The sequence below is a fragment of the Stenella coeruleoalba genome (genome assembly GCF_951394435.1).
Source record: "Stenella coeruleoalba genome assembly, chromosome: 2".
Lineage (NCBI taxonomy): Eukaryota > Metazoa > Chordata > Mammalia > Artiodactyla > Delphinidae > Stenella > Stenella coeruleoalba.
The window spans coordinates 111076296-111102625 of record NC_137147.1 but is presented as its reverse complement, the minus strand read 5'-3'; the positions used below and the strand labels follow the sequence as shown (position 1 = coordinate 111102625).

Below are 26330 nucleotides of genomic sequence, written 5' to 3'. Positions count from 1 at the left end.
CAATGGGTAAATGAGAACTTTCTGTACTTGCTGCCCAATTTTACTGTGAATCTAAAACTATTTTTAAAAATAAAGTCTACATAAAACCAAATCCTGAATCCTGTGACCACTACTTCTGAGGGACAGAACTTAGAAAATGAGTTAGCACTTAGAGGAAAAGAAATTTTTTATATTTCTTTTTTTTTTTTTTGGCCTTCCCACAAGGCATGTGGGATCTTAGTTCCCCGACCAGGGATCGAACCCGCACCCCCTAGCATTGGAAGTGCAGAGTCTTAACCACTGGACCACCAGGTAAGTCCCTAGAGAAAGATTCTTAAATGGGTTCCTACAATAACTAGGGCAAACATTTATTAAGAGCTAGATATGTGGCAGGCACTGTTTGATGCACTTTACATCTATTAACTCATTTGCTCCTCACAGCACCCCATAAGGGAAGCACAAATACTGTCATCTGAATTTTATGGGAAAAAGTGGGCACAGGGAGGTGCGGTACTTGCCCAAGGTCACAAGGCTGGGAGAGGCGGAGGCAGGATTCAAGCCCCAGCAGCAGAGGGGCCAAAGCCCATTGCTCTCAATCATTCACTAAGGATACAGAATAATGAAAATGACAGGCTGAGTGAATCACTGATTTTGCTAGGAAAGAATAAATAGAGCTCACTACCTTCTCTGACCTCTGCTGCTCGCTATCTCTCTGAGGACCTCCAGGACTTTCACAAATCCTGCTGAGAGGCCCCAGGTGAGTTTAGAGCCACTTCTACTTCGGTAAATTGATGGAGCTTTAGTCATTCCAGAACGTGAGTGGGTGCACACCCTCTCCCTTGTTCCCTTTATAACAAGGCACTCTTATGCTTTCAAAAGTGTACTTCATAGCCACGTCCTAACCACTGGTTATCCCAAGCCAAGCCTCACCAAATCCTCAATCCCAATAGGCTACTAAACTTGAGTCCATTCTGTCTCCTAAATGGCCTCCCACAGAAACTCTTTATAGAGGGAAATAGTATGATTCAACAGAATATGGCAAGAGCCAAAGCAGAAGAGAGGAAACAGAAACCAGAGACCAATAAGGAAACAGTTCTGTGTGCTGCAAATGGTAATGGTTATTTAAACCAGCCAGAGCTGCAAAGGAGAAGATGCACGTGTCCTTTCCCTCTTTCTCCTCTGCCTGGCCTCATTCTGCACCTCCCTTTGAGCCTCGGTGACACAACTGTGCTTTAGAATTCCCGAATTGGATGGACATCCCTTTCTGGAACTCTTGGCTGAAGCTGTGTTCCTGACATGGGTGGAAAAATCCATTGGCACAATGATAAGTCCATCTGCAATCTACTCCCAACAGCTGCTTTCTGTGGCTCTGAATCAAGCTGGAGAAATCTTCCCGGATATCAGGAGCCACTACATGCTTTTCAAGGCCTAACAAGACATCTCAGTCTCCTTCAGCAAACACAAGCAGGAGCAAACCTGTTTCCCCAGCACGCGTGCAGACGTATGTATGGCCACCAAGCAGTACTATTTAAAGACACAACAACTGGAAAACTGTGGAGCAGAACCAAGTGCATGAACACACACGTGCACACACACACGTGCACACACACACATCCAACTGGCCACAGATCTAAAGCTTTTTTCTGGAAGCTCAAACTGTTTTAACACAGAGTCGGAACTATGGGCGTCCCTCACTAAAATCCTTTGGGTTTTTCTTTCCTAAAATAGAAGAGAATATAGAGGAATAAATAAATGCTGAGGTAAAAAAAATTTTTTGACAACGGAATGACAAAAATACAGCAATGGCAAAGGATTCTTTCTCCTCCTTCTAGAAAACCACAAGTGTGGGTTCTCTCAAAGGCAGATCCAAAGGATCTGGGGCTAAATTCAGGCTTGAGAGTCTATTTCTGTTCACATTCTAGGACTTCCACACCTTCAGAGTGGGCAATGGGCTTCAGGAGTTCCTGACAGATAGATTTTTATGCAGTGGTTTTTGGTCCAGTGCTGATCAGCCTTCAAAGGGATGAAACATGAGCCATTGGACACTTGGATGGGTGAACAGGAAAAAGGAAGCTCCATTTTTTCTTGTCATAATCCTGAAATGTGTTGGAAAAAATTTAACATTGATACAAATACCACTTCCCTTCTCTGGCTAAATGGCTACTCTCATCTCAACCCCTGCTCTTGGTAGGGTGGCCCTGTCTGCCCTAGAGCAGTTGGCCTTTCAAGACAGTCAAGTGTTCCATTCGTGGTAAAAGCACATGCCATTGCAAAAGCAGTTTCAGACTCAGAATTTTAGAACTGGACCTAATTCCATAAACCAATGTGTAAGTGGGTGGGGAACTAGTCTTGAATGAATGCCTACTGAGTGCCAGGCACTCTTAGCGTTTACCGGAGTTATTTAATCTTCTCAACAACTACTATTGTTACTCCCAGTTGCCAAATGAAAAAAATCAGGATGCAAGCAGAAAGGTTAAGTGACTTGCTCAAGGCCGTACAACCTGTACATGCCAACAGGGAGTTCAATTCTAGATATGATTCCAAAGGCTACAGTCTTCCAGGCTGCCTCCAACTGGGAGAAGGTCGTCTTAAGGGCTGAAAGAACAGTGGGACAATAACTGAGGTCCACACTGCCTGGCACGGCCCCATCACCCTTTCCTACCTGGAAGGGGCCAGAAGCCGCTGCCTCTTCATCCTTCCTCTCCTTGAGGCCTGGTGACTCACTAACCTGACTCCTCTCCCCCGGGACACGACCCCAAATTTTGCCCCTGGTGTCCTGGACTACAGGTGAGTCCACCTGTCGGCCTGGAGCCATCAGACCCGGCAGCTGAACTACCAGTCAGCCTCCCTCCTCCCAACCCCAGACGACACCTTACATTACCCAATCGTCCAACCCAGCTTGCGGTCACAATTGCCTCCTCCCTCTTTGCAACCCGCCACAGTCAACATCAAACAACACCCCTCCAGTAGCCCTCCTCTCTTTTCCCTGCCCCCTCCGGGCTGGCTTTATCCTATAGTGTCTCGGCCAACGGGCTAAAGACGTGAAAAATAACCAATTGTCTTGGAGCTCTTCGCTAAGTGCTCCGCCTCCGCTCTGAGGAGCAGCTCCGTTGACCAATGGGCTACCCTCAGGGTACAATGGAAGTGCGGGGCTAGTAGAGCAGCGGCTGGGCGGCCCAATGAACGGGCGGGTTTCCGTGGCTAGGGGCGTGGCAGAAGCGGTCGTCAGGGGCGTGGCGGCAGTTGCTTGGGCGGGGCCGGTAGCGGCGGGAGCTGCACTGGCCAGGGGTTCCGGCTGCATTTCCATGAGCGCCGGCGGCAGCTGCTGAGCTGCGGGAACCTGACTGGGGGCGAACTGGGCCGCAGTAGTCAACCACAAGCAGGTAAAGCCACGGCGGAGCGAGCTCCGCTAAGCCGTGATTGAGCCCCCCGTCAGTCGGGCCAAACCCCTGAGCCCCGCGGTCCCTGTCGTGGCTCGGCCCATCGCGCCGCAGCCTGAGCGCCCCGGATCCTCGGAGGGCCTGTCACCTGTCGCCGCGGTGGTCCCCAGGGCCGGCGGGGAGGGAGGCAGCCTGGAACGCATCGGGTGGGATACGCCTTCCTGAAAGCCCTTTGTCCCCTTCAGCCTCAGATACCGAGGATGGGGACAACCCCGACTGCGGCCTCCCTACCGGCCATCCCTCCATCAGTGCGCACTCTTGGGACCTCTGGGGTCTGGGGAGGGGCTCTTCCAGCCTTGGTGATGGAGATCCGGGTTCGGCACCTGCAAGGAGAGGGCCGAGGGACCTGATTACAGCCCCGAATATCCGAGGGGCCTCTGCGTTTCTGGGCTCCAAGGGGGCACCCAGGAATGATGGGTTCAAGTTGTACGGAGGCAGCTTTTGACCCACTTGGAGGCACACTTATTTAGCTTGCCCACGTGCCAGGCACTGTTCTAGGCGCTTCGTGGTCTTTCCCCACAGTGAGAACTGTCCAGCAGCGCAGGCCCTGCTAGGCGAGGCAGCCAACACCGCGACCTTGGAAGTGACCAGGCAGAGGCCAGGTGACAGCCACCTGCCAGGGATGCTTAGAAGGGACTCGCAAGGGAGGACTGCATGACCCACCTGTAAGGCCCTTCTCCATTCACAGATGCACTCTGACCTTTAATGCCTACCTTGAGAAGAATACTGCTGGGGGCTCATTAGTTTGAAAGTGGGTGTTGAATTCATCCACAATGAACTTGTGGTCTCAACTCTCAAGAGTGGGTGTTAGCAAAGAGAACGGACCATACCAAGAAGATAAGGTTTCTTTAGCCATTATGAAACCCTTAATTTGAACTACTGTGGGCTGCGTGCGTCTTTTGGTCTTCCTGATTCCTCTCCTTTGGTTGCTTCACCTCCAGTGTGTCAGTTTCACCTGCATTCCAGTAACCAGATCCAAAGGCAGGCTCCAAAATCAGACTCCTGAGAGGTGCCTGGGTGGGACTGTAGGTTTGGCAGAGTTAATGTGATCTGGCCCAGAGCTTTTCGAGGGCCATTTTATTGCAACCACGCGAAGTAGAGTCCAAAAGAAAAACCATGCAGTACCCCTTTCACTACCCTCTGTCATTTGCCTGAATAGAGGCATAATAGAGGAATAATCTATTATTATTAGAGTAATATATATAATATATAATTATATATATTATTATATAATAAGAGGAATAATCTTCTGAAGGTCAGGAGGCAGAGGAAGAACCTTAATAGCAAGTTTGCTGCTTGTTTTAGGATGAATTAACCTTTGAATAACCCTTCAGAAAGCAGACCTGTCCATATACTGCTGATTGTCGCATGAACTTGCGGCATTTTAGAGCTGAAGACACCTTAGGTAGAGCTTGTCTAATCTGTCTTCTCAATGCACAGGTGAGTGAGGAAACGAAGGCCTGGGGAGGTCACAGGACTGACTGGTCATCACAGAACTATGATCTGTTGACCCTGGATCTAGCCAGTGCATGACTTGTATTTCACTCCTAGACTACTTATCTCGCTCTCTGTGTTGAAATTCTAGGGGAGTCTAGAGAGGTTAAGAGCACAGATCTTGGGGTCAGAGTGTCTGGATTTGAATCCTAGCCCTGCTTCTTACTAGCTGTAACCTTGGGAAAGTTACTTAACCTCTCTGTGCCTCTGTTTGTTCACCTATGAAACAGGAATAATAAGGTACTTAGATTAGAAGGTTGTTTTGAAGATTACTATATCTGAGGCATTTAGAACAGTGCGTGGCACACAGTAAGCACTATAGATTTGCCAAATACGATCTTCTGTTGCCTTTTTATACAGCTTTTCTTCATACCTACCACCCAGTATTTTCTATCAGGAGCTAATTTTTTCCCCTGCTTCCTCTCCCCCAGTTCATTAAATATATTTCAGATTTCATTGTATTTAGCACATATGACTGTGGGGTTTTCCAAGTCACGTCGCATTTCATTTCTTATTTTTGTCTTTTATTGAATCAGGTAATTCATTTTCTCTGTTAGTCCTCTCGTTGTAATGACACTCTTCTTAGACTCCAAATCTGATTCTCTTTAAAAGGGGGGTGGGGGAAATCCCTCAAAATGATAAACCAAGTCCCTGATGATACCAATCTCCATGGCATCCTTCCAAATATCTATTCCCTCTGTTTGGCCCTATTTCCCAGTTGTCAGTGTGCTGCAGCGTGATTATAAATGGGTGAACATTTTTAGATGAAGATTTCATGAGCCACTGTATTAAGTGCTTTTCGGAAGTTCAGGGATCGTGTGTCAAATGCATTGAAGTAAGTTACTTAGTCATTGGAGCAGGGGGTGCACCAGCAACGCCTGCCTTGCCTGGCAGAAACACAAGTGTATGACTGATTCTTGCTGGTAATCTAGCTCTTTCACTAATTTTACTGCATTTTTCCTGTTCTTTTCTTGAGCTTGAAATAAACCAGATGGGACATGCAGCGGAACGGTCTTTTCTCTCGTTCTAGTAGGGGAAATTCCCTTTCTTTTCTACTTTCACCTTCATTCTCTTTATCACCTTCACGGTTCTGATAAATATCTACTCTCAGTCCGCCATCCAATTCTCTTTTAATCAGAAGATACCTGTCACCTTTATTTCTTGCAGGAATCCGGTCACTTTGGGTTTTCCCTTCTCTGTTTTTACATGTTTTCTAGAATGAAGCAAACTATTTATCGATTGGCACCTTCCTAAGGGTTGATTCTGAGTTTGGATTTTTTGTTTAGGACATTCTGGAACTCAGCCATCTTAGAATAATTGTTTTAGTTTCTTTGTGTATTAATAAGGGCCCCTTTCTCTCACTCTCTTGTTCTCTTTTCTCATAACGTCTTGGTGAAAGGCTTCTTATTTGCTGTTATTCCTTACTTCTTCCACTTCCGCCTTCCTCCTGGGAATCTCTGGCAGGGCCCACGAAGAGTGTAGTGGTTCCCCGCTGCCCTTGTTCCAAGCTCCTGTCCAGAGCACGAACTAATTTCTTTGGTCCTATGGAAGACTGGGGTGAAGTCTGCCTTGTTCTTTGCCTAAAACCTGGCTCTTTGAAAAGCCCTAGGAGAGAGAGTCTTCCAATATAATGGAATTCACGTGGCAGAATTTCTGCTCTAACCTACTGCTTAGTTTTCCGGTTTTCATTGCAGGGTGGGTTTTGAGTACTCTTTGACCAATTTAAGAGCATAGGTGACTGGGGCAAGGGGTGTTTAAGCCTTCCTGTTTCATCTTGGGCTACGCTGTCCCTAGAGCAGAGCACAAGGAGTTCAGGCCGCCTCTTGATGTTCTCTGGCATTAGGATTTTATAGCAACTCTGCATGTTCCAACCTCTTTGGCCAGTGCGTGTTGTTTTTAACCCTCATGCTGCTATTTCTGCATTGATACCCTGCAGGTGCTGACATTATCTCCCTTCAGGATCATTTTCATATCTGCATGTTTGTTTTTGTGGTCTTGGTTCCAAGGCATCATGTTTTTGGATTAAACATTTTCTATTTATAAAATGACTGGTGTGGGCAGGCCACCAGACCTATTGTTACCCATGAAGCTTGCGCACTGGACCCAGTTGGGTGCAGGGCTTGTGACCCAAGGACCCATTTTCCGATCTTTTGCGATAGTTAAGTAGCAGACAGGTAAAGAGCTTATTAGAGAATTGGAACACTGATACCCTTGGGTTTGCCTGGTTTCTGATTTTCTTTTGTTGTCTTTGAATGGAGCTTCATTAAGTTCAACAAACTGAGCATCTGGTGTGTGCCAGGAAGACAGCTGTCCAGATTAACAAGGGTGTTTGGTTTGCTGCAGAAAGACTATTTTGTTTTTATTTTACATTTTAAAATTTTCAGTGTTTTTAATTTTAAAAATTGTTTTAACAGGTAATGCATTTACATGATGAAAGAAAATATTCGAAAGGCGCAAAAGTGAAGTAGTAAATACATCTCTGTCCACCCCAGACTCCTACCACCTAGTTTTATTCCTTAGAGGCACCAGCGTTACTGATTTCTTCATCCTCCAGAGGTGTTCCAGGCACAGCCGAGATATTTCATAACATCTATTAGCAAATCCATTATGATTATCTTTCCCTTTAACACAAATGGTAGCAAACGATACATGCTATTTGGAACCCTGCCTTCTTTCACTTAGTGTTTCTTCGCAGTATGGAAAGAGCTTCAGCCTCATTTTTTACGAAGGTGATCTATTTTAGATATTCGATTCTGTTTCTAAGGCTGCTAAGAACCAGTCTTATTTAGGCAACAGCTTCACATGGAGATCCTAAAGCATTTTGTGGATTATTTGGGGGCAAATATTTTTCTTCTCTGTCCTGCAGCTCTGAGCCTGAGAAGAGGCCGCGTGAGGGGGAGGGCCTCTCCTGAAGGTCATCCTATGAGGGGAGAGCGGGGACATTACAAAATGAGGAGCACTGGCCCTCAGGCTCTTCACCTGCCCTCTGGGCAGAATGTGCTGGAATTGCCTGGGAAAGCTTGCTATGCTTTCTCTGGTCTCCAGTGAAAGCTCCTGGCCTTCCTGATACACCTTTCAGCATCTCTACCACGTCGAATCCTGTCTCCTGCACCCCAGCCCCGGCTCTGTTTGTTCTCGCCCTTGGGCATCAGAGAGGAACCCTGCCCTTCATGACGGGACTTCCTGTCTGGAAAGCTTTGTTAAGGGCCCCACCCCTTCCTTTTTCTCACCCCATGAAAAACCAGCTCTCACACCTGTGCCTCTGTGAAGCATTTTTCCCAAACAACATTTGGGAATATGATATTTGTTGCTCTCCTTAGGAGTGTTTCCCATTCTCCATATCACTTGACCAAGGTCTCTGAGCCTCACATGACCTTGCTAAGCTTTTGCTGATCACTATTCTAAGAAGAGAATTTAGGGGGTCTTCACATTTGAATTTTCTGTGGCTGCCCTTATGTTTTGGATAACCACGCTGGTTTAAACATGGTCTCATGGTCTTCTGTGGCTCCCAGTGGTTGCCTGTTGCTTTGTTTCTCACTTTTATTTAAAATGTGTCTTGGGACTTCCCTGCTGGTCTAGTGGCTAAGGCTCTGTGCTCCCAATGCAGGGGACCCAGGTTCGATCCCTGGTCGGGGAACTAGAGCCCGCATGCCGCAACTAAGAGTTCATATGCCGCAACTAAAGATACCGCATGCCGCAACTAAAGATACCGCATGCCACAACTAAGACCCGATGCAGCCAAATAAAATATAAATAAATATTAAAAAAATAAATAGAACACAATCCTCCTGGGAATAAGCTATAAAAAAAATGTGCCTTAATCTTCATCTTGTTTTTATTTCCCTCCCAATCTAATTTAGAGTGTTGAATTGCATTGAATCTTTATGGTGTTAGTCAGCCAGTCTATTGAGAGTAATTACTTTCTGATCTTTGCTCCTTGCTGGGTGTCCACGTCATCAATCAGTTGTACCACAGATGCTGTGTTATGTAATATGAGGAGAGGGAAGTGATGTTATCAGTCAGCCTCTTCCCAGTCCGTCTGGGGTAGAAGAGATAGAAGCTTTGAAAAATCTGCCCCATTTCTGCAGAGTCACTCCAGGCATGTATTTGTGTACTGTTTACTAAGTCATGTCAATGAGAGCAGTAGAAAACAAATCAGCAAGTCCAACATAGGATTGCCAAATTTTAAGTTTTTCAAGTAAGGCATTAAAAAAGCCCTGTCATCTCCCATCATCGCCATCATTTAAGAAAAGACTTTTTAACCCCAAAAATGTGGGAAGGTCCGTATCCGAGGATAAAGAACAGCCTTCTAAACAGAACATATTTAGATTGATAAAAAGGTCGAGCTCATGGAAATCGAATTGTGGCGTTTGAGTGGGTCTGAGGTAGAGGATTCTATTCAAGGAGGGTTCCACTTTTCAGTTTCCTTAAACAGTGCCAGCTGTTCTTTTGCTGAGAAACCAGGCCATTCACTTAGCCAGCTAACCTAGCCATGGCATCATTTGATGTGGTTTTGTGCCCAGTGTTTTTTTTTTTAGATGGTATGGACCACACAATGTTGATGTGCAGTTGTAGCATCTTAGATTGATGTGAGCTGTTGGTGGGAGTTGTTCTCAGACTCAGCAGGGGCTGGATGTGTTCATGTCTAAAGTGCTATGTTGGGACTTCCCTGGCGGTCCGGCGGTTAGGGCTCCGCGCTTTCGCTGCCGAGGGCCTGGGTTCGATCCCTGGTCGCGGAACTAAGATTCTACAAGCCACGTGGCGTGGCCAAAAAAAAAGGTACTAAAAAAACCACAATAATATAGTGCCCTGTTGTAGTTGTTAACAATGAGGAGTGAGGGAAATTGGGGTGGGACCTCCACAACTTGGAATGAGGCCATTTGATGCGATGGGTTTACACATCAGGCTTTTGAAGCGTCTGCTTACACTCCTTAAATTCTTGATGTAATGTGTCAGGTGGTGGCTCCCGTTGTTTCTGAGATATAATGTGACTTATCACCTGAGTCCCCATGGCACCTTTTGCTCTCCTCCAGCAAAAGTAAGTACCACGACATTCCTTCTGTGTTATGGGTATTTCCCAGTCCAAGGCCAAGGGTATATTCTTGAGTTTCTTTGAGTTCTCCTTAAATTCAGAACACTCAGACTTTTAGGTTTCATGTTAATGATAACTGGAAATATTTTAAAAGCATGTCCTGGATCACGGGGATGACCTAATTATATCCAGGTCCAGGCACACACCACCTCAGTGCCCCTTAGGTGTGTGTGAATTTCTGATGAGTTAGAACCAGGCTAACCTGCTATGAGAAAAATACAGAGATGGACTTAGCGTGAAGAAGAGGAGCTAGCATCAGGTGAAGCCAAGTGTGCAAAGGAAGGCTGAAACGGGGGTCCCAGCAGAGGAAAGGGGTGCGAGAACAGTCACCACACTGCGCCTGGTACTCATACAACCTGCCCAGGAGCGGGTGGGAGCACCTGACGTTGTCTTGGGGATTTCAGGTCTGAGAAATGGCATCAGCCTCATTACGTTAGTGTAGTTAACCTGAATTATACTGTTTGGGTAATTGTATTTGTATTTATTTGTACATTCGTTTTAGTCTCCATAATTGTAAAAGTGCTAAGAAAACTTTATGTCTGGTTTTATGTTCGTACATTTTAAGAAATAATATAAGAAATAATAATCGAATAAAAGTAATTCAATTTAAATTTAAGATTTGAATAAAAAGTCCCCAGAGGATCCGGCGGGACCGTTTTTTTCCTGTAGAGGGGGCCAACTAGCACCTGAGTTTGAAAGACCCCAGCGTAGGAATCTAACCTCATGACTGAGGTTTCCAGTCATGTTTGTGTCATGCATGGCTCCTTTCCATGTGTTGAACACTTTAGAAATATTCATTGAGTCGAAATGAAGAGTTAGTTTGCATCATTGCCGTGCCGCCTGAATGAGATCCTGTTTGTATGTGCAGTCCACACTAAGTGTCCGTCCCAGTGGAGGGGAGCCCTCCAAAAGTAATGTCTTTGATTCTTTTTGTTTAATTTTGGAGTTAGTGATAAAGTTTTCTTATTGATATTTACATGACCCACACACTTACCAGGAGGGCCATACCTGGGAGCAGCCTGAAGCTTATTCACCACAAGTAACTCATCAGCCCAGGGACAGTGGAGATTTGACCATAACTGAAAGCCAGGTGTGAACTTGAACCTCAGTGACTACTGAGACTGTTTGTACTGTGGCTAAATAATCATTCATTCACTTATTAGCTTTTATTATGGGATTTTAAAGGTATACAGAAGTAGAGAGAATCATATAGGGAACTACCGAGTACCCAACACCACTGTTTCCTCTTTACCAGCCACTGCCCCAGCTCACATCAATTTTGAATAAATCCCAAATATCATACAGTTGTATCTATATGTATTTCTGTGATATCTCTTAGAGATAGGGATTCCTTTATTAAACCTAACTACAGTACTATTATTACTCTTTAAAAAGTTAACAGTAATTCTTTAATATCATCAGCTATCTAGTCATCGTTCAAATTTCTAAGTGTCTAAAAATGTCAGAAGTACTTTTCTTCAGTTTAACATTTTTGAATCAGGATTCAACTAAGGTTCACACACTGTGGTTGGTGGCTCTGCCATTTATGTCCCTTTTAAACTACAAGTCCATTTCCTTTTCTTTTTTTCCCTGCAGTTTTTTGGAGAAACTGGGTCATTTGCCCTGTAGACATATTTATTTATTTATTTTTGAACAGGTAATACACTCACACAGTATAAGAGTCAAAAGCTATGACATAGTAAACAGTAAAAAAAAAACCTCCCCCAAAGCAGTGAATGTCACTAGTATCTTATATATTCTTTCAGAGGTATTTTATGCATATCGCAGCAAATGTATGTATATCTCTATCCTGTATCTTTCTTTTTTCTATAACTGGCCACATATTGTGCTTGTTGTTCTGTTCCTTGCTTTGCTCGCTTAACATGGAATGATGGATTTTAGCAAATCTCCATATGTATTGTTTGGCATCCTATTAACTTTTCTCAAGTATCCAATTATGACATTACTGCTTTTGAAAAATTGAGGGAAGCACAATCATTCCCAGGATGATGTGATTGCACTGGAATCTTTCAACATTTATTGAGCCCTCTCTCTGCTGGGCCTCTGCCATCCAGGCTCTCCCCTGAAGCCTGGACACCCTCTGCCCCACCGTTGGCCCATGCTTAGCCCAGAGGTGGTTGTCCATGAATGTTTGCTGAGCTCCCAGCCCCTCACAGCTAGCTAGCTCCCTGTGTGGCCTGGAATGTATTCACACCGTAGACTTAGCTTCTCAGATTCCATATACCCTGGCTACAATTCCCTTCTCTATTCCAATCAGATAAATAAAGTGCTCACTCACTCTTGTCAATGACATTGAAAAATGTGCCCTTCTAAATAGTAAGATGATAGAAAATGCCAAGGAGATTATAGCCAAGGATATTTTTCCCAATTTAGAAAATACAGACCATTTCTCTCTGTCTATCATTAATATCACCCATCAGTCTATTTATTGACTCCCCGTAGAAAGCTGGATGTTACACTGAAATTGCAAGAGAAATCTTGACTTTGCCACCAAAGAGTTTATGAGAGGAATGCAAATTTCTTTAAGGCTCTCTTTGGATGGGAGAGGACTTGCAGAGCGTCTGTCAATGGGGCAAAAGGTATCAGGATCCATCCAGCTGTGTGACAGGTGCCTTGTTTCTCTGTATTCCTAGAGCCTTTTCTAGACCTGGCCCAGGGTGGGTCTCCAGGCCTCAGACTCCTCCATGGCATTAATAATAACTCACAGAACTGTCATAAGTACCAAATGAGGTAATGTCTAAGGGCATACTTTGTAAACAGTAAATTACAGATTGGTTTCCATGTCAACACCAATGCACTTTGTGACATGTTTCTTTTTTTTTTTCTTTTGGCTGCGTTCGGTCTTCGTTGCTGAGTGTGGGCTTTCTCTAATTGTGGCGAGTGGGGGCCACTCTTCATTGCAGTGCGCGGGCTTCTCATTGTGGTGGCTTCTCTTGTTGCAGAGCACAGGCTCTAGGCACATGGGCTCAGTAGTTGTGGCGCATGGCTTAGTTGCTCCGTCACATGGGATCGGACCAGGGCTCGAACCCGTGTTCCCTGCATTGGCAGGTGGATTCTTCACCACTGCGCCACCAGGGAAGCCATTGTGACATGTTTGAGGAATTACTGAGGTCATGTATTTAAATCACAAGCCTGTGATAAACTGTTGAGCTACACAAATAGGAATTTTATTTTTGTCTAGTTCTGCTCCTTCCTTTTGAAAATATGGTGACTTGTTAGTTGGCATTAGCCAGAGAGCACTTACTGGTTCCCAAGATGAGGGTTTGACCCCTAACCTGTGGTTCACAGACTTAATATTTTCTCTGGGGGGCTGATAGATAAGCTAATGGTCTGGAATGGATGCAGGAACTTGTAGTACATCCGTGATCTACTCATCACCTGCAGAAGATGGTTAAATTGGGGTTGGTAGTGATCGCTCATAGGCAAGTCCAGGAGCTGGACTAACTGGGCTTGAAGACACAGACTTTGGTCTCTGCCCTGGGACCCTCTAGCCCTGTTGGATAAAGTGAGCCCCTCTTCTGCCATGTCTGGTGGACACACCATTGCCAAAGATTGTGTTTGCATTTAAAATTTTCATTTTAATAATAAGGCACTCTTTATCATCCCCGTTTTAATAGGTAAGGAAACTGAGGTGCAAAGAGGTTAAGAAATTTGCCCAAAGTCATACAACCAGTAAGTGGTAGAGTTGTGATTCAGGCCAGACCTATCTGTCCCCAAAGCCCATCACCCTACTGTGAGTGGCCTTACTACCCCACCATCCGTGCACACCCACAGGAAGCTTCTCAATGAGGTAGAAATCTTTGTAACAAGACTTGTTCTGACCTATTTACATAAACCTGTTTCAGATACCACAGATATTTAAGGAAGGATTTTCCCATTTTTCTTAGATATTAAAAAGGATCCCTATTTTTTAATTTCCACTAACCTCTCAATCTAGGTTAACCTTAGGATTAATTGTACTCAAATTTATATTTTCTGGATCAGATAAGCTCACATCAGTTGGAAAATGCCATAGACAGTTTTGTTGCACTGGATGTTTTGGAGTGAAAAGCACAAATCATGAGTCTTCTAATGGTATTTCAGTATTTATCTGAATGCCAACAGTCAATGGATAGTTTTCTGCCTACCTTCTCTTTGGGCATTTTTCCTTCCTTCTGCCACATAGAACAGCCTGTTTTTGCTTTGAATTCTCTTTCTTTCTTTATTGGTGAGCAGTTTCTGAAGTAGATTTATAACTCTGTGAAACTTTAGATAAACAGGGGAAAAGGTGAAAAGAAATATGGCATTGGACGTGAGCTTCTCTGAGTGATGAAAAGTGGAAAACTTTCACTTCGGTGGATAATTATTTGCCTGAACTTCAAAATGTTCTTTAAAATATCCAAAAGCTACTGACAGCCCAGGTCACACTGAGCTTCTTCTCTTGACCCACGGTAGTATGGCAGTTACTCATAATGGCCCTTACCTCTCAGCCTAATGTAATAATTTCCTCATGAGAAAATTCTGCTCAAAGGATCAGAATGGTGATGCGTTGGGCCTTTCCCACAGGCTCAGTCAATCAATAAATATTTACAGAGTGCCCACCCATGCTCCACACCCTAAATTTAAACTAGTATACAATTTTACACTGAGGATTGAATTAGCAGGGCATAGACCGGAATCCCCAACAGAGATCAAAGGGATATGAATCATCACTTTTATGTGGAAGTGAAGCTTGCTGATTTTCTAGTTATGAAAGAGTATTTGCAAAATGTGAAGGGAGGAAACAGGATGATTTTCAGGCTCTGGAGGGGATGGCCCTCAAATGAAGACTCCTGTATAGTTGAGCAGATTGTATGAAAACTACTTAGCTGTCATGGCGGCTTGGGGTGATTTTCACGTGGTGAATGACAATGTTTGTCCAACACCCCACGGGTCAGGTTACACACAGCCAAACAAAGCCTTCTCACACTTACGAGGCCCATCAGTCGCCCACTGGGCCAGCACAGTAGGCTCTACCAAGGTGCCATCTTCCAGGTTGATGTCTGGAATTCCCCCGGGAGTAAAAACCCTGAAGCTTCTTCCACAGTGACTCACTCCCACTGCTCCCAAACCTGTCCCTCTTGCCCTGCCTGCCACTCTCCTGGCTGCCCAGCATCCTTGGCTGGCCTGTGAGGCTAGCTTGAGGTCTGCACCCACCCCTCCTTTTTCTCTTCTTCTGTTCCATCCCTTCCCATGGTTCTCTAGCTATCTGAGCCCATCTCATTCTTTCTGCCTCCTTTGTTTGAATTCCTCTAGTATTTATAGTTGGAACTTCAGGATTTCATTCTGAATTATACATGGATTTGCACTGTTTGCTAATTATTTCCTGGATGCCATGTATTATACTTCTTTCATAGTCCCCACAGAGCTTAGAATGAAGCTGGTGTCTTTGGTACCCGTGGGGAGCAGGGTGGAATGTCAGAAGCAGGATGTAGTTTTGCAAATATCTCCCCCAGTGGTATTAACACACTTTTTTGCAGGGGGAGGTCTATCCTTTTCTTTTACAAACCACTGCTTTATCCATGAGGGTGCTCCAACTTATACAGGTAAATCAATTTGGGGGAAATGGGATCACTTTCCTGATGATGGAGAAGCATTTCCTTCCTTTCCAAGGAAATCTTCCTTGATGGCTAGTTCCTTGCCTCCCAAGAAACGTGATTGGCATCACATATGCGTGGGGAAAGCCTGGCAGAGGAAGACCTCCTGTACAGTGAGCTCGTGGCTGAGTCTCTGCTCCATACGCGGCTCACCTGCCTTGAGCAGAGGTGGAGATGGACTCAGAGAAAATGCCTGCCTGATACAGGCAAAATTTAGACAAAAACCAAAGGAGGAAGGCTGCTGGGCAACTAGGAGTGATGGTGGGGACTTGCCCTCAGGCTTTAAAGTAAGCCAAGAAAGCTCGCTTCCAAAGTGGGAGGACAGGGGGAAAGGCCCAGAACAGCAGTGGGATGTTTGCGCTGGATGGACCAGGAGACAAGAACTTTCGAGGGTGTGAACCTAATTCTGTCTCTTTACTTGGAAAAGCCATCTATTTAGTTAAGACCCCAAAATATATCAACCCAGAGGGCTGCCCTTTCTATCTCAGAGCCTTTGAATTTTTATTTTTCTAGATTTTCAGTGTCCTCAGTAGAAGGGTCTGATGAAGTCCAGCTCAAGACTGCCTGGGGACCAATTCCCATGTCCTTCATGTGTTGAAAATTCCCTAGCTGTTTCTTTAAAACTGACATTTTTATAATCTTGAAATATGTAATAAGGCAGTTTTCCTCTAAAACGCTCAAAGCATTTTGCAAACCTCATCTTGAGAGTATGGGTATTTTATAATTATAAAGAGGTTTTTTTTACCTACAAAATTTCATCAGCTTCTTTCCCTCAATAGTCTGTAAGGTAACCTCCCCTACCCCGTTTTATAGAAAAAAAGGAAACTTTCACAAAATTTAGGTAGTTCATCCAAGGTCACTTGGCACAACCTAAGCTCAAACACAAGTCCTCTGACTCTAAAACCTTTGTCATTTGAACCTGATTAAAAAATGGGCAGAGGCCCTGAATAGACGTTTTTCCCAAAGAAGACCTACAGATGGCCAACAGGCACATGAAAAGATGCTCAACATTGCTTATCATCAGAGAAATGCAAATCACAATGACAATGAGCTACCACTTCACACCTGTCAGAATGGCTGTGATCAAAAAGAGAACACATAACAAATGCTGGAGAGGGTGTGGAGAAAAGGGAGCCCTCGTGCACTGTTGGTGGGAATGTAAATTGGTACAGCCACTATGGAGAACAGTATGGAGGTTCCTCATTATTATAAAATTATGAATAGAACTACCATGTAATCCAGCAGTTCCATTCCTGGGTATATATCCAAGGGAAAAAAAAACACTAATTAGAAAAGATAAATACACCCCTATGTTCATTGCAGCACTATTTACAACTGCCAAGATATGGAAGCAACCTAAGTGCCCACCTAGAGATGAATGGATAAATAAGATGTAGTGTATATATCTATCTATCTATATATATATACTATATATAATATGGAATATTACTCAACCATAATAAAGAATGAAATCTTGCCATTTGCAACAGCATGGATGGACCCAGAGGGTATTATGCTAAGTGAAATAAGTCAGACAAAGACAAATACTGTATGATTTCACTTATTTGTGGAATCTAAAAATACAAAACATAAGAAAAATGAGCAAACATAAAACAGAAACAAAGTTAGATACAGAGAACAAACATGTGGTTGCTAGAGGGTGGAAAAAATAGGTGAGGGAGATTATAAGAGTACAAACTTCCAGTTGCAAAATAAATGAGTCACCCGTATGAAATGTACAATGTGGGGAATATAGTCAATAACTATGTAATATCCTTGTATGGTGACATAGTATAACTAGACTTGTGGTGATCATTTTGAAAAGTATGGAAATATTGAATCACTGTGCTGTGTAACAGGAACTAACATAGTGTTGTAGGTCAATTTTACTTCAAAAACGGACAGACAAACAAACTTAGAAAAAGAGATCAGATTTGTGGTTACCAGAGGCAGGGGGTGAGAGGAGGGGAAATTGGATGAAGGTGGGCAAAAGGTACAAACTTCGTTATAAGATAAAAAAGTACTAGGGTTGTAATGTACAACATGATAAATATAATGAACACTGCTGTCTGTTATTTATGAAAGTTGTTAAGAGAGTAAATTCTGAGTTCTCATCACAAGGAAAAAGATTTTTTTTTCTATTTCTTTAATTTTGTATCTGTGTGAGGTGATGGATGTTCACTAAACTTATGTGATAAATTTCATGATGTAAGTCAAATCATTAGGCTGTACACCTTAAACTTATACAGTGCTGTATGTCAAATACATCTCAATAAAACTGGAAGAGAAAAATATAATCTTTGTCATTTGATTATAGCACACAGGCCCTTAGGGTAAGTTTCCAAATCCCCAGAGAGGGCAAGTGATGTGCCCAGAGCTACAGAGCATAGCATACTCAGAGGGGAGAATAATTCCAGATACCATTGGAAGCAAGTTGTATGGAGACACAAATGGGATTCCCTCCCTCTTCTGACATCCAGAATCCAGCACGTCTGGGTCCTTCCACTTGGGTTGTGACCTAGAAGTTGGGGACGAGGCTCTGTCTAGCTCTCAGAATCGGCAGGACTGATGGCAGAGGCTGGGTAGGGGCTCCCTGGAGGCCCAGTACTGGGGCTGGCTTGTTCAGCCCCAGAAGGGTGACTATCTCGCATTAATATCGTGTCCTTCATTTTTAGCCTAAGGGTGTGAGTGTGAATCAGTCCTTCATATGTATCTGTATTTAGCTGGTAGAGTTTGTCTTCTAGGACTTGGGCACTTGTCACAGTGGAATCCGTGTGACCTTTAAGCTTACTACTCCAAGCTAGTAGGAGATACTCTTTCTAGTCACAGTGCCCGAGGTATATAAAACAGAAATAAAGCATGCCTTAAAATGCCATGCACGCTGCATACCCTTGCCCCTAGAACCTTCTCTCAGTCTCGGAAGGACAGGAAGCCCAGAACCTTTCCTGCTTTCTAGACTGAGCCCTGAGGGGAGCTACTGTTCTCACTACTGGCAAAATTCATCATCAGAGAGCCCAGAACTGAGAGAGGCGGGGAGGTGGAGGAGATCAGCCCTGCCCCTGGCCTTGCGAGTGGGCAGGAGTGTCTCTCCCTAGGGGAGGGGCGAGGGGCTTGACCTGTGGGTCTGGTCTCCTCACAGATATACTTCTTGCTGCCTGTGCAGTGAAAAGCAAGTGTCAGGATTATAAAGGGCTGCCCTTGGTAATGCTCACATTACAGCTTCCAGCGGCACTGTGCGCCATTCTGGCTCTGGGGCCCTTGGGACACCCCAGAATGCTCAGGAATGGGGACTGCTGATTATTTTTATTTTCTCATTAACTGAAGGTAGCTGTAAGTGCTTTGTTTTGCAGCTCTAGGTGAAACTTTCTTCTCTGTTTTAGTGAGTTCCATGGGGTCAATGATTTTTAGCCAAGGGCCGTGCCTCCCACCCCATCCCCAATTTCCTCCTTCTGGAAGCTTTTTTGCTGGTGAGATTCCAGCACATGCCCCAGAAAGTTTCTTCTGTGGAATAAATCTGGAGATTCTCTTCTCTTCAGCTGTATCTATCTCTTAAAAATTCCAGTAAACCGGGCACTTGAGTTTGTTGGGTTCAGGCAAACTGGGATTTTCTTTTGATATTACAGATTTTAATTGCAGTGTATGGTTTTTTAAATTTATTTATTCATTTTTGGCTGCATTGGGCCTTTGTTGCTGCACGTGGGCTTTCTGTAGTTCCAGCGAGCAGGGGCACTCTTTGCTGCGGTGCGCAGGCTTCTCATTGCGATGGCTTCTCTTGTTGCGGAGCATGGGCTCTAGGCGTGCGGGCTTCAGTAGTTTTGGCTCACAGGCTCAGTAGTTGTGGCTTGCAGGCTGTAGAGCACAGGCTCAGTAGTTGTGGCGCATGGGCTTAGATGCTCCACAGCATGTGGCATCTTCCTGGACCAGGGTTCAAACCCGTGTCCCCTGCATTGCCAGGCTGATTCTTAACCACTGCGCCACGAAGGAAGCCCTAATTGCAGTATATGTTTTTTAATACAATGTTAGAATTATCAAATCTCTCCATTAAAATGCCTGTCCTATTAGAAAATTCTCTCATCTCCATAGAGGAAACACCTAGCTTAGGATTTTTGGTTTGTTCTCAGGTGTGCATTGAATGGTTTCTTGATGGTAGAGAAAGCAATTTTGCTTGTGATTTTACTAAGTGTTTTTACCCATTGTCCTCCACTTGAAAGTACTACTCTTTGAGCAAGACTATTTGCTAATGAGAGAGGCCAGCTGCCTTTCAGTAATTTAGTAAATGCATGTAAAAGTGCCCAATTAAATGTGCATGCTTAACTGGTGACTCAGTCTCCAGCTATTTTTAATTTAGTGACTTTGTGAAAGTTGTGGGTTAGTAGCCATTCCTGATATGTAAACAGGAGGTTCACATTTTCTCTCATAGGGTAACTTTCCTCTTACTAGAAACTTGTAGGACATTTTCTGAAATTTCAGCAGGATGAATGTGTGGCCTTATGACTTTGTGGAAGAATATGGTTAAATAAAACTATTATCACATGAGTGAGTTTGCACAAAAAGGCAATTTCAAGCTCTTAAATTTGAATGCAACTGAGAGTGAGGTTAACCTAAATGTATTTAATTATCTGTAAATTCTCTTCTCTATACCAAATTGTGTGTGACTTAGGACATTCCCTTCACCGCATAGGACCTGATTTGTAAGGGATGTGGGACTAGATCTTGCTTTCAGTCTCCCTGCCACCACCCACATCCCAGTGTCATAACCTGGTCCCAGGCCCCCAGGGCTGCTCCCTGGTTTGATCTGCTGAAGGAAAGGGTCTGGGTACTTGATGCTTACTGTTCAAAAATTAATTAATTAATCAATCAATCAGTGTCTCTTGGCATCTCTGGAAAACAGGGTTTTGGCCCCGTCGTTGCCAGGGCTCTCCATCATTTGGGGCTTGAGGTAGTGGCGGTGGTGAGAAGGGGAATTTCAAAACCCAGTTACCCTGAAGACTCAGCCAACAGGACTATCCCTGGGAGAAGGACACGCAGGACTAGAACAGCCTGGCTGTGCTGAGAGGCGGTGCTGTGAGCTGCTGGCGGAGGTGCTCACCCAGGGAATCGAAATCTCCCTGTGAGATCAGAGTGGGGCCCAAAGCGTCCCAGGTTATCAAGGGTACGCAGGCCTGGGTAGACTAGGACATACCTCAGAACCTTCTGGCCGTGCCTCTGACTCTGTCCCAGCCCCGTGGCAGTGAGCACTTAACAAGTGCAGAGAAACAGCTCAGTGGGGGTGGTGGGGCTTTGTCCTAGCAGTCTGCTCTGGGCTTGTTTCTCCCCTTCTGTGGAGTTACTTTTTTCTGTGTGTGCAATAGCCCTGATTTCTTTAGTTAAATGGCAGATAAAGGGGTGAGAAACTGGCCCTTTTCCTCCCTGCTTTCTCCCCAAAGGTGTCATGTTGCCTACATTTCGGGTTAACTACTTTTATCTAAGTTGCCACCAAGAAGGCTGACAGATTGGGATGACGTGAGGTTTTGTCTGCTACACTACTCATAGGGCATTCTTGAGGAAGGAAGCCTGCCTGAGGCTTACTATGCTGGCGTAGGGTTTTATTTCAGGACATTGAAGAGGTTTGCTAGGAGAGTTGGGCCAGACACGAGTGGTTTTACCTGCAGGAAGGAGGTGCAGATGAAGGAACGGTCTCTCTGCGGGAAAGGAGGGGTCCCTTGGCAGAAGAGAGGTTGTGTGTATCGGAAGGAGGGGGTCCAGGCTGTGCACCGGCAGACCCCTTTCAGCACAGAAACGAGAACACACCTTGGAACTGTTAATGGACCTTGGTGATGAACACTTACTATCCAACAATTTATTAAGTCTAACACGGTTCCGCGTTAGAAGAATCAAGAGTGTGTCCTGGGATTAATTTTAAACTTGTTGGAGGAGACCCAAGCAGTGGATCCACTAGTTATTTCATTGTTGATGAGGCCTGTCAGCTGGGAAAAAAGTATCTTTTGTGGTAATTTCTGTCAGATTAGCGTTTACTTAGGCAAAATGGAGGAGAGTTTAATGGTGGGGATGGGATGGCTTATATTTGGGGGACGGACACTTACTGTATGTCAAGGATTGTTTTAAAATAATTTCTGTGTATTAACACCTTCAGTTTGCAGAGGAGGCCCAGAGGAGGTAAGAAACTTGCCCAAAGACAAACACCAGAACTGTCGGGGCCAGGATTTAACACGGGGTTACCTCACTCCAGGGCCTGAACCTAAACATAATCCTTTTCAACCTGATTGGAATTGGAAGAGAGAAATCCTTTAGGAGTTTGGTTTGGTTTTCCTTGAGGAGTATTTGCCATGGGACCCACGTATGTATTGAAGTTTGCTTGTCAGGTCCTTTGGGTGGCAAGGGAAAGAGGGCCCTCCCCTCCTAGCCCGTGATGTCTCCGTCTCTGGGCTCCCTCACTTTCCTATAACAGGAGAGGAAAGGATGGTCCCGACAGCTGAATCACAGAGGCAAAGAGGCCAAGCTAGTAAACATTTGTGCACAGAATACAATTTGCCTTGTGTTAACAAGTAGCCTGGGAGTATCTTGTTGTTAGCTGATTATTGGTATGTATTGGTTGGAGTTTGTCTGGATAACTTCCGAAAGCATGTGGCAGAGGGTCTCTTCAGCCTCTGAAGAATAGGGGTGTGGAACAGCTGAGTCATGAGAGGTCATTTGGGCTTATTCTGTCACAGTTCTGGAGGCTAGACGTCTAAAATCAGGGGTCGGCAAGGTTCTCAGTGTCAGCCAGGTTCTTGAGGGCTCTGAGGAAAATCTGTTCCCTGTCTCTCTCCTAGCTTCTGGTGGTTGCTGGCAATCCTTGGTGTTCTTGGTTCAGAGATGCATCACCCCAGTCTCTACTTCCATCTTCATATGGTCTCTCCTCTGTGTTCTGTGTCCAAATTTCTCTTTTCTTACAAGGACGCCAGTCATGGGGTTAAGGGCCACTCTAACCAGTATGACCCCATCTTAACTTGATTATATCTGCAAAGACCCTATATCCAAACAAGGTCACATTCACAGGTCCCTGGTGAACGTGGATTTTGAGGGAACAGTATACACCCCATTATACCAGGTAATGAGTCTTTTGTGTTTGAGGTCTCTGCTTGTCTTTTTCTTCACTGTAAGTTTTAGATTTTCAGTGAACATTAATATTCCAAGGCTGAAATCATCACTCACCCATGGAGGTGGAATGAATATGATGGAATTATTGGCATAAATGGCACAGCTGAAAATATAGAACTGTTTAACTTATTTGAAGGAAGAACAAAGGCCCTGAGGGTCGTTAGTTCTTATGAGTTTTACTGTTTAATGGTCCATGTAGTAGGCTGGAAAACAGGGCTATCTTCTGTTACAGAGCACAGAGAGAGTGTTCCTGTGCTCTTTAGCCAAGGACTGCAATTCTATCCCTAGAATCTCAGAAATTTTGAGCTGAGAGAGACCTTTGGTATCATTGACTTCTAATCTAATCCTCTCATTTTACAAATGAGTTCTTTAGGGCCCAGAAAGGTTCAGGGACTTGTTCAAGGTCACCAACTGAGAAGGGGCAGAGCAGGCACGAGGACCCAGGTCTCAGAACCCCCAGACTGGGCGTCTCTCGCTGAATCTGTCCCTCCATCTTAAAATAACACTCTTAGTCATGGGGAACAGTGAGAAGCCCAGGCCCTCGCACTGGCGGAGATGCCAGTGGAGCCTGTCTTAGAGACTGAGGGCAATACCGAAAGTTCCTTTACTGCTGGGCCTTTGACAGCACCTTGGATTTCTTCGTTAATGTCGAGAAGACAAATGGAATTTTAACTATCATTTACAGCACCTAAATCTCACTCAAAAGAAGACTGCGGTGGGAGCAGGGAAGGGTGGAGGAAGTGCTGATCGGGTGCGTGTGAGGTGTGGGTGGGGAGATGTCTCCTTTCCATCTTCCGCATACCTGGCCCTAAGCTGCCTGAAGTGCACTTTAACTGGATTTCACCTGCCCAGAATGGGAGAAGGGGCACACAAAATAGCGCAATAGAAGCTAAGTTTGTTATGTCTGGAACAAGTGCAGAATATTAATTTTTAGTGGCAGGTCAAACCTAGATAGAAAGAAGACCATAAAATAAAATGCAGCAAGATAAGTTTAAATGAATATCAAGAGTTTTATTCTACGATTGCCAGTTAATTCCTTGTTTAATGTATATCGTGCACATGCACACGCACACACACACACACACACACACACACACCACAAAATCTCTCTCCCACAGACTTACACACACTTCTTCTAAATCTATACTTCACTAAGGTGCAGTTCTAGTTCTAACTTCTCCATAAGTCCTTTCCCCACTTATTTTTTTCCTGGACTACTTATTCTGGTCCCCAAGTTTCTAAAGTATATGTAGCCCTAACATAAACTTCTTTTCTTTTTCTCCCCAGTTAAAATGAGAATTCGACTTAACTGTGGTTCTACACAATACTTAGTACAGAGCCAGGCACACAGTAGGTCATCAAGTCCTTAAGCCCACTGAAGTTCAAGGAAGGTGGCCCTAGCAACATGCGGTAGAACCGCCCTGCTCCTCAGGACTTCAGCTCAAGGCTCTGTATCTGGACCGTAATAATTAGAAACCTCTCATAGGATTGCCTTCACCGAATCAAATTCAATTTTAAACCGTTGGCATTTTTCAAACGTTGAGGAAATTAATTCTCTACTTCATTTGCTATTAAAAAAAGTTGTAGGAGGACATTACCTATCACATCACTCAAGGTCCCCATATGTAAAGTCCCGCAGAATTTTTTTTTATAAATCTGTGCCAGAAGAACCCTGTTTTCTTTGAGTATCTGTCGTGTTCTCTGGAGATAAGAAGAGTGTACTACGGATTAGCTCTGCATTTTGGAGAAACCATAGGTCTGACTAGGTTTCCCTTTTCCCCCTGGCAGTCAGAAAGCTCAGACACATTCTAGGCTTAGTCATATGTTTAGTTGTATATCATTTATATATATAAATTTATTTATTTATTTTGGGCTGCATTGGGTCTTCATTGCTGTGCAGGCTTTCTCTAGTTGTGGCGAACGGGGGCTACTCTTCCTTGCGGTGCAGTGCCTTCTCTTGTTGCAGAGCACCGGCTCTAGGCGCGCGGGCTCAGTAGTTGTGGCGCATGGGCTTAGTTGCTCCACGGCATGTGGGGTCTTCCCAGACCAGGACTCGAACCCGTGTCCCCTGCATTGGCAGGCAGATTCTTAACCATTGCACCACCAGGGAAGTCCCAATTGTATATTTTGACCTAGGTATTTTCCTTGTTTAGAGTCTCTTAATTTCTTTTTAGATTTTGTTAGTTGCTATTTTAAAGCTTTTTTTTTGGTAATAAAAAAAAGTTTGTAGTCATTATGAATTTTGGAAAAGAAAAAGAAAAATTGCCTGTGCTCTAATAATAACCCAACCAGTGTCGCATCCATAAAGATTTGGGGAGATAGTACTTCCTCCTGTGTCATTAGAAATTACAGACTACAAGAGTCTAGAAATAACAGTGGTTTAAACATGCAAGGGTTTATTCTCTCACATAAGAGAAATCCTGAGGTAGGCAGTCTGGGTCTGACATGATGGCTCCATGGAATCATCAGGGACTCCAGGTCTCTGTCTTTCTCCTCTGCTGTCCTCTCCATGTGGCTCCTAGAGTGACCTCAAGGTCACTTCACAGCCCAAGATAGCTGTCGGAGTTGCAGCCCTGTCGTCTGCATTCCAAGGAGGCAGGGAGGGAAAAGGGCAGAAGAAGAGTTAACTCCCTGCCTTTTAAGGATTCTCCCCAGAAAGCAGAGCAGCCCCCCCAGAACTGGCCAGCATTTAGTCACGTGGACTTGCCTACCTGCCATGGAGCCTGGGATCTGTAGTTAGTTTTTTCCAGCTTAGGTGCATTTTCCAGATTTGTGTTGAAAGAAAGGAGGAGAGACTTCTTACCAGGAAGCAATCAGCAGTCAGCCACATTTCTGAATCTTTCTCTGTGTAAGTCTATTCAGCATTCTTTTTTTGTGTAGGGGGCATGTGGGATCTTAGTTTCCCAACCAGGGATTGAACCCGCGCCCCCTGCAGTGGAAGCATGGAATCTTAACCCCTGGACCACCGGGGAAGTTCCCTATTCAGCGTTCTCTTGAAGCTATCTCAAATAGTTTGTGGAAAAGAGTGAAGGTATAAATAAACATCAGTGTCAATATCAATAAATAAAACATACTACATCTTGTTATTTGCTACTCTGCCTTCCCATAATTGTTTTTTATTAATTTATCATTTATACATATACTGATAGTGTTATGTTTTGAATATTCTATCAATATAGACTTATCCAGGGCTAGTAAGGACCTTAGATTTCTGCAAGGTTTGCACATTCGGATGCCTTCAGGGACCATTCAGGTACCAGCAATGATTAAGTAGGCCAGAGGTCATTGTTGAGGGCCATGATAGGGAGTGGTGGGAACTGTGGCAACCAGGAGGGAGCATGGCCTGTCTAGAGGGGCAGCCCCGCCCAGCTCCATTCATTGCTGCCATGTGAGAATGCTGGATCAGTGTTGCCAAATCTTCAGATTTTTTTCTCAAGAGAAACCAGAGATCCAGATTTTTATCTGAAATCTCCTGGTGTTTATAACTTAGCAGCCAATAAATTCATTTTTTTAAAATGCCAGTTAAATGCACTGCCATCCCATAGGTTG

At 44.4% G+C, this 26330-nt stretch overlaps 1 protein-coding gene across 1 annotated transcript in view; it reads left to right on the top strand.

Annotated features, from left to right (window-relative positions):
• Positions 1 to 3160: 3160 nt before the first annotated feature.
• The window catches only part of ABHD2 (abhydrolase domain containing 2, acylglycerol lipase), a 108351-nt gene continuing 85181 nt past the window's right edge, over positions 3161 to 26330 (top strand). The window contains exon 1 of the mRNA XM_079910171.1: positions 3161 to 3362. The gene's annotated coding sequence lies outside the window, so the exon portion shown is untranslated. The remainder of the gene's footprint in view (positions 3363 to 26330) is intronic.